This window comes from Crinia signifera, unplaced genomic scaffold (assembly GCF_055691185.1).
Source record: "Crinia signifera unplaced genomic scaffold, ASM5569118v1 HAP2_SCAFFOLD_543, whole genome shotgun sequence".
In the NCBI taxonomy this organism is placed as follows: Eukaryota; Metazoa; Chordata; class Amphibia; order Anura; family Myobatrachidae; genus Crinia; species Crinia signifera.
The window spans coordinates 7,501-15,000 of NW_028142436.1; positions in this window are offsets into that span (position 1 = coordinate 7,501).

Sequence of the window (7,500 nt, forward strand, 5' to 3'; positions counted from 1 at the left end):
ATATATCTCCAGGAGGGGTGCTCCGGCGGGTAGCGGCACGCGAGTGGCGCGCGACACTTCAGCGGTACTCGGAGCGACTCTCTCCCGCCCTCCTGGAACCGACCCCCGGCCTCGGAGGGGCAGGTTCGTTCTCATAGAAATGACTTCCACAAACTGCAATATATTTTTCCACCACCCGGGGGCGCCCGCGAGCCGGGAAAAGGAGCCCTCGCCTCTCGGTTCCCTCCTCCGGGCGCGAGGGAGCCGGGGGCCCGCTCTCGGAGAAATCGCGGGGTTTTCCGACTTCGGCCGCCGGGGGGCGCTGCGCCGGGCCGGGGGCGGGTTCGGGCCCGGCCTCCTGGAGCCCAGGCCGGGCTGGGCGATCCCGGGGAGCCCCCGCCGAGCTCCGGGCGTCCCCCGGGGGGAGACGGGCTTCTCGCGGCCCGGGAACAGGCTCCGGGAGAATCCCCCCGTCTTTGTCAGATCCTCATGCCTCCCTATAGATCCGCAGAAAGGGTGCTCCGGCGCGTAGCGGCACGCATTAGACCGCGCGACACACACCCCGGATTTCTCCACTCTTATCCGACCTCCTGGAACTGTGTGCCGGCCGCGGGCCACCCTGTCCGACCTCATAGAAAGGACTTCCAGGCCGGGGTTTCTCGCTCCCACGCGGTCCCCTGGGGCCCCCCGGAGCCCCGGCAGGGCCGTGGGAGGTGGCGGGGGGCCGGGGGCAGCCGCACGCGCCGCGGCGCCCCCGGCAGGCCGCCAGAGGTACTGCAGCCAGGGGGTGAAAACGGAAAAAACCCACGTCTCCGCACCACTCTTCCCGGGGAAGGTAGCCCGGGCCCGGGGGAGGTCGCCCCGTGGTCCGGGGGACTGCGCCCCCCGCTGGTCGGTCGGGGAATTGCATCCAAACAGGCAAAAAAGACTGAAAACGATCCGGAATGCTTCTCCCACTCGAGCCCGGGATTCATGCCCAGGGCTGTGGAAGTGTCCCTGGGCACGTCCGAGCGTCCACCCCCCGGGAAAAAAAAACTTCCAGATTTCCACCCCACGATGCCCGGGGAAGGTAGCCGGGGCCCGGGGGAGTTCAACCCCGGGTCCGGGGACCGGCGCCCCCCGCTGGTCGACCGGGGAATTGCATCTGAAAGGTGAAAAAAGCACTTTGAAAATATTTTGACACTTCTCACCCACTCTTCCCCGGGATTCATGCCCAGGGCTGTGGAAGTGTCCCTGGGCACTTCCGAGCGTCCACCCCCCGGGAAAAAAAAAATTCCAGATTTCCACCCCACGCTGCCCAGGGAAGGTAGCCCGGGCCCGGGGGAGGCCACCCCCGGGTCCGGGGACCGGCGCCCCCCGCTGGTCGACCGGGGAATTGCATCCGAAAGGTGAAAAAAAGCACTTTGAAAATACTTTGAAATTCCTCACCCACTCGAGCCCAGGATTCATGCCCAGGGCTGTGGAAGTGTCCCTGGGCACGTTCGAAGGTCTTCCCCCCGGGGAAAAAAAGTTCCAGATTTCCAGCCCACGCTACCCAGGGAAGGTAGCCCGGGCCCGGGGGAGGTCACCCCCGGGTCCGGGGCACTGCGTCCCCCGCAGGACAACCGGGGAATAGCGTCCAAAAGGTGAAAAAACACTTTGAAAATAGCTTCAATCGTTCTCCCACTCTTCCCCGGGATTCATGCCCAGGGCTGTGGAAGTGTCCCTGGGTAAGTTCGAGCGTCTTCCCCCCGGGAAAAAAAAACTTCCATATTTCCACCCCACGATGCCCGGGGAAGGTAGCCCGGGCCCGGGGGAGTCCATCCCCGGGTCCGGGGAACTGCGCCTCCCACTGGTCGCCCGGGGAATTGCGTCCAAAAGGTGAAAAAAATACTTTGAAAATACTTTGAAATTGTTCGCCCACTCTTCCCCGGGATTCATGCCCAGGGCTGTGGAAGTGTCCCTGGGCACGTCCGAGCGTCTTCCCCCCCGGGAAAAACAAGTTCCAGATTTTCACCCCACGCTGCCCGGGGGAGGTAGCCCGGGCCTGGGGGAGGTCACCCCCGGGTCCGGGGGACTGCGCCTCGTGCTGGACACCCGGAGAAATGCATCCAAAAGGTGAAAAAAACACTGAAAACAGTTTGAAATGGTTCACCCACTCTTCCCCGGGATTCATGCCCGGGGCTGTGGAAGTGTCCCTGGGCACGTCCGAGCGTCTTCCCCCCGGGAAAAAAAAAACTTCCATATTTCCACCCCACGCTACCCAGGGAAGGTAGCCCGGGCTCGGGGGAGGTCACCCCCGGGTCCGGGGGACTGCGCCCCGTGCTGGACACCCGGAGAAATGCATCCAAAAGGAGAAAAGAACACTGAAAACAGTTTGAAATGGTTCACCCACTCTTCCCCGGGATTCATGCCCAGGGCTGTGGAAGTGTCCCTGGGCACGTCCGAGCGTCTTCCCCCCGGAAAAAAAAAGTTCCATATTTCCACCCCACGATGCCCGGGGAAGGTAGCCCGGGCCCGGGGGAGTCCATCCCCGGGTCCGGGGAACTGCGCCCCCCGCTGGTCGCCCGGGGAATTGCGTCCAAAAGGTGCAAAAAATACTTTGAAAATAGTTTGAAATCGTTCGCCCACTCTTCCCCGGGATTCATGCCCGGGTCTGTGGAAGTGTCCCTGGGCACGTCCGAGCGTCTTCCCCCCCTGAAAAAAAAAGTTCCATATTTCCACCCCACGATGCCTGGGGAAGGTAGCCCGGGCCCGCGGGAGGTCACCCACGGGTCCGGGGCAATGCGCCCCCCGCAGGACAACCGGGGAAATGCATGCAAAAGGTGAAAAAAACACTTTGAAAATAGTTTCAATCGTTCTCCCACTCTTCCCCGGGATTCATGCCCGGGGCTGTGGAAGTGTCCCTGGGCACGTCCGAGCGTCTTCCCCCCGGGAAAAAAAACTTCCATATTTCCACCCCACGATGCCCGGGGAAGGTAGCCCAGGCCCGGGGGAGGCCACCCCCGGGTCCGGGGAACTGCGCCCCCCGCTGGTCGCCCGGGGAATTGCGTCCAAAAGGTGAAAAAAATACTTTGAAAATACTTTGAAATTCCTTACCCACTCGAGCCCGGGATTCATGCCCAGGGCTGTGGAAGTGTCCCTGGGCACGTCCGAGCGTCTTCCCCCCCCGGGAAAAACAAGTTCCAGATTTTCACCCCACGCTGCCCGGGGGAGGTAGCCCGGGCCTGGGGGAGGTCACCCCCGGGTCCGGGGGACTGCGCCCCGTGCTGGACACCCGGAGAAATGCATCCAAAAGGAGAAAAAAACACTGAAAACAGTTTGAAATGGTTCACCCACTCTTCCCCGGGATTCATGCCCAGGGCTGTGGAAGTGTCCCTGGGCACGTCCGAGCGTCTTCCCCCCGGAAAAAAAAAAGTTCCATATTTCCACCCCACGATGCCCGGGGAAGGTAGCCCGGGCCCGGGGGAGTCCATCCCCGGGTCCGGGGAACTGCGCCCCCCGCTGGTCGCCCGGGGAATTGCGTCCAAAAGGTGCAAAAAATACTTTGAAAATAGTTTGAAATCGTTCGCCCACTCTTCCCCGGGATTCATGCCCGGGTCTGTGGAAGTGTCCCTGGGCACGTCCGAGCGTCTTCCCCCCCTGAAAAAAAAAGTTCCATATTTCCACCCCACGATGCCTGGGGAAGGTAGCCCGGGCCCGCGGGAGGTCACCCACGGGTCCGGGGCAATGCGCCCCCCGCAGGACAACCGGGGAAATGCATGCAAAAGGTGAAAAAAACACTTTGAAAATAGTTTCAATCGTTCTCCCACTCTTCCCCGGGATTCATGCCCGGGGCTGTGGAAGTGTCCCTGGGCACGTCCGAGCGTCTTCCCCCCGGGAAAAAAAACTTCCATATTTCCACCCCACGATGCCCGGGGAAGGTAGCCCAGGCCCGGGGGAGGCCACCCCCGGGTCCGGGGAACTGCGCCCCCCGCTGGTCGCCCGGGGAATTGCGTCCAAAAGGTGAAAAAAATACTTTGAAAATACTTTGAAATTCCTTACCCACTCGAGCCCGGGATTCATGCCCAGGGCTGTGGAAGTGTCCCTGGGCACGTCCGAGCGTCTTCCCCCCCCGGGAAAAACAAGTTCCAGATTTTCACCCCACGCTGCCCGGGGGAGGTAGCCCGGGCCTGGGGGAGGTCACCCCCGGGTCCGGGGGACTGCGCCCCGTGCTGGACACCCGGAGAAATGCATCCAAAAGGAGAAAAAAACACTGAAAACAGTTTGAAATGGTTCACCCACTCTTCCCCGGGATTCATGCCCAGGGCTGTGGAAGTGTCCCTGGGCACGTCCGAGCGTCTTCCCCCCGGAAAAAAAAAAGTTCCATATTTCCACCCCACGATGCCCGGGGAAGGTAGCCCGGGCCCGGGGGAGTCCATCCCCGGGTCCGGGGAACTGCGCCCCCCGCTGGTCGACCGGGGAATTGCGTCCAAAAGGTGCAAAAAATACTTTGAAAATAGTTTGAAATCGTTCGCCCACTCTTCCCCGGGATTCATGCCCGGGTCTGTGGAAGTGTCCCTGGGCACGTCCGAGCGTCTTCCCCCCCTGAAAAAAAAAGTTCCATATTTCCACCCCACGATGCCTGGGGAAGGTAGCCCGGGCCCGCGGGAGGTCACCCACGGGTCCGGGGCAATGCGCCCCCCGCAGGACAACCGGGGAAATGCATGCAAAAGGTGAAAAAAACACTTTGAAAATAGTTTCAATCGTTCTCCCACTCTTCCCCGGGATTCATGCCCGGGGCTGTGGAAGTGTCCCTGGGCACGTCCGAGCGTCTTCCCCCCGGGAAAAAAAACTTCCATATTTCCACCCCACGATGCCCGGGGAAGGTAGCCCAGGCCCGGGGGAGGCCACCCCCGGGTCCGGGGAACTGCGCCCCCCGCTGGTCGCCCGGGGAATTGCGTCCAAAAGGTGAAAAAAATACTTTGAAAATACTTTGAAATTCCTTACCCACTCGAGCCCGGGATTCATGCCCAGGGCTGTGGAAGTGTCCCTGGGCACGTCCGAGCGTCTTCCCCCCCCGGGAAAAACAAGTTCCAGATTTTCACCCCACGCTGCCCGGGGGAGGTAGCCCGGGCCTGGGGGAGGTCACCCCCGGGTCCGGGGGACTGCGCCCCGTGCTGGACACCCGGAGAAATGCATCCAAAAGGAGAAAAAAACACTGAAAACAGTTTGAAATGGTTCACCCACTCTTCCCCGGGATTCATGCCCAGGGCTGTGGAAGTGTCCCTGGGCACGTCCGAGCGTCTTCCCCCCGGAAAAAAAAAAGTTCCATATTTCCACCCCACGATGCCCGGGGAAGGTAGCCCGGGCCCGGGGGAGTCCATCCCCGGGTCCGGGGAACTGCGCCCCCCGCTGGTCGCCCGGGGAATTGCGTCCAAAAGGTGCAAAAAATACTTTGAAAATAGTTTGAAATCGTTCGCCCACTCTTCCCCGGGATTCATGCCCGGGTCTGTGGAAGTGTCCCTGGGCACGTCCGAGCGTCTTCCCCCCCTGAAAAAAAAAGTTCCATATTTCCACCCCACGATGCCTGGGGAAGGTAGCCCGGGCCCGCGGGAGGTCACCCACGGGTCCGGGGCAATGCGCCCCCCGCAGGACAACCGGGGAAATGCACAGAAAGGGTGAAAAAAGCACTTTGAAAATACTTTGATTCCTCACCCACTCTTCCCCGGGATTCATGCCCGGGCCTATGGAAGTGTCCCCGGGCATGAAGAAGCGTCTTTTCCCCCTGAAAAAAAAAACTTCCATATTTCCACCCCACGCTGCCCGGGGGAGGTAGCCCAGGCCCGGGGGAGGTCACCCCCGGGTCCGGGGCACTGCGTCCCCCGCAGGACAACCGGGGAATTGCGTCCAAAAGGTGAAAAAAATACTTTGAAAATAGTTTGAAATCGTTCGCCCACTCTTCCCCGGGATTCATGCCCAGGGCTGTGGAAGTGTCCCTGGGCACGTCCGAGCGTCTTCCCCCCCCGGGAAAAACAAGTTCCAGATTTTCACCCCACGCTGCCCGGGGGAGGTAGCCCGGGCCTGGTTGAGGTCACCCCCGGGTCCGGGGGACTGCGCCCCGTGCTGGACACCCGGAGAAATGCATCCAAAAGGTGAAAAAAAACACTGAAAACAGTTTGAAACTGTTCACCCACTCTTCCCCGGGATTCATGCCCAGGGCTGTGGAAGTGTCCCCGGGCAAGATGAAGCTTATGCCCCCCTGAAAAAAAAAACTTCCATATTTCCACCCCCCGCTACCCAGGGAAGGTAGCCCGGGCCCGGGGGAGGTCACCCCCGGGTCCGGGGCACTGCGCCCCCCGCAGGACACCCGGAGAATTGCATCCAAAAGGTGAAAAAAGCACTTAGAAAATATCTTGAAATCGTTCACCCACTCTTCCCCGGGATTCATGCCCAGGGCTGTGGAAGTGTCCCTGGGCAGGCTGAAGCTTCTGCCCCCCCGGGAAAAAAAACCTTCCATATTTCCACCCCACGCTACCCAGGGAAGGTAGCCCAGGCCCGGGGGAGGTCACCCCCGGGTCCGGGGCACTGCGCCACCCGCAGGACACCCGGGGAATTGCATCCAAAAGGTGAAAAAAGCACTTAGAAAATATCTTGAAATCGTTCACCCACTCTTCCCCGGGATTCATGCCCAGGGCTGTGGAAGTGTCCCTGGGCACGTTCGAGCGTCCTCCCCCCTGAAAAAAAAACTTCCATATTTCCACCCCCCGCTACCCAGGGAAGGTAGCCCAGGCCCGGGGGAGGTCACCCCCGGGTCCGGGGCACTGCGCCACCCGCAGGACACCCGGGGAATTGCATCCAAAAGGTGAAAAAAGCACTTAGAAAATATCTTGAAATCGTTCACCCACTCTTCCCCGGGATTCATGCCCAGGGCTGTGGAAGTGTCCCTGGGCACGTTCGAGCGTCCTCCCCCCTGAAAAAAAAACTTCCATATTTCCACCCCCCGCTACCCAGGGAAGGTAGCCCAGGCCCGGGGGAGGTCATCCCCGGGTCTGGGGACCGGCGTCCCCCGCAGGACAACCGGGGAATTGCGTCCAAAAGGTGAAAAAAATACTTTGAAAATACTTTGAAATTCCTCACCCACTCGATCCCGGGATTCATGCCCTGGCCTATGGAAGTGTCCCCGGGCATGACAAAGCGTCTTCCCCCCCTGAAATAAAAACTTCCACAAAACCACCCCGCGCTGGCCAGGGAAGGTAGCCCGGGCCAGGGGGACGTCGTCCAGGGGTCCGGGGACATGTGCCCCCCGCTGGCCGACCTGAGAATTGCACAGAAAGGGTGAAAAAAGCACTTTGAATATACTTTGATTCCTCACCCACTCTTCCCCGGGATTCATGCCCGGGCCTATGGAAGTGTCCCCGGGCATGAAGAAGCGTCTTCCCCCCTGAAAAAAAAAGTTCCATATTTCCACCCCACGCTACCCAGGGAAGGTAGCCCGGGCCCGGGGGAGGTCACCCCCGGGTCCGGGGAACTGCGCCACCCGCAGGACACCCGGGGAAATGC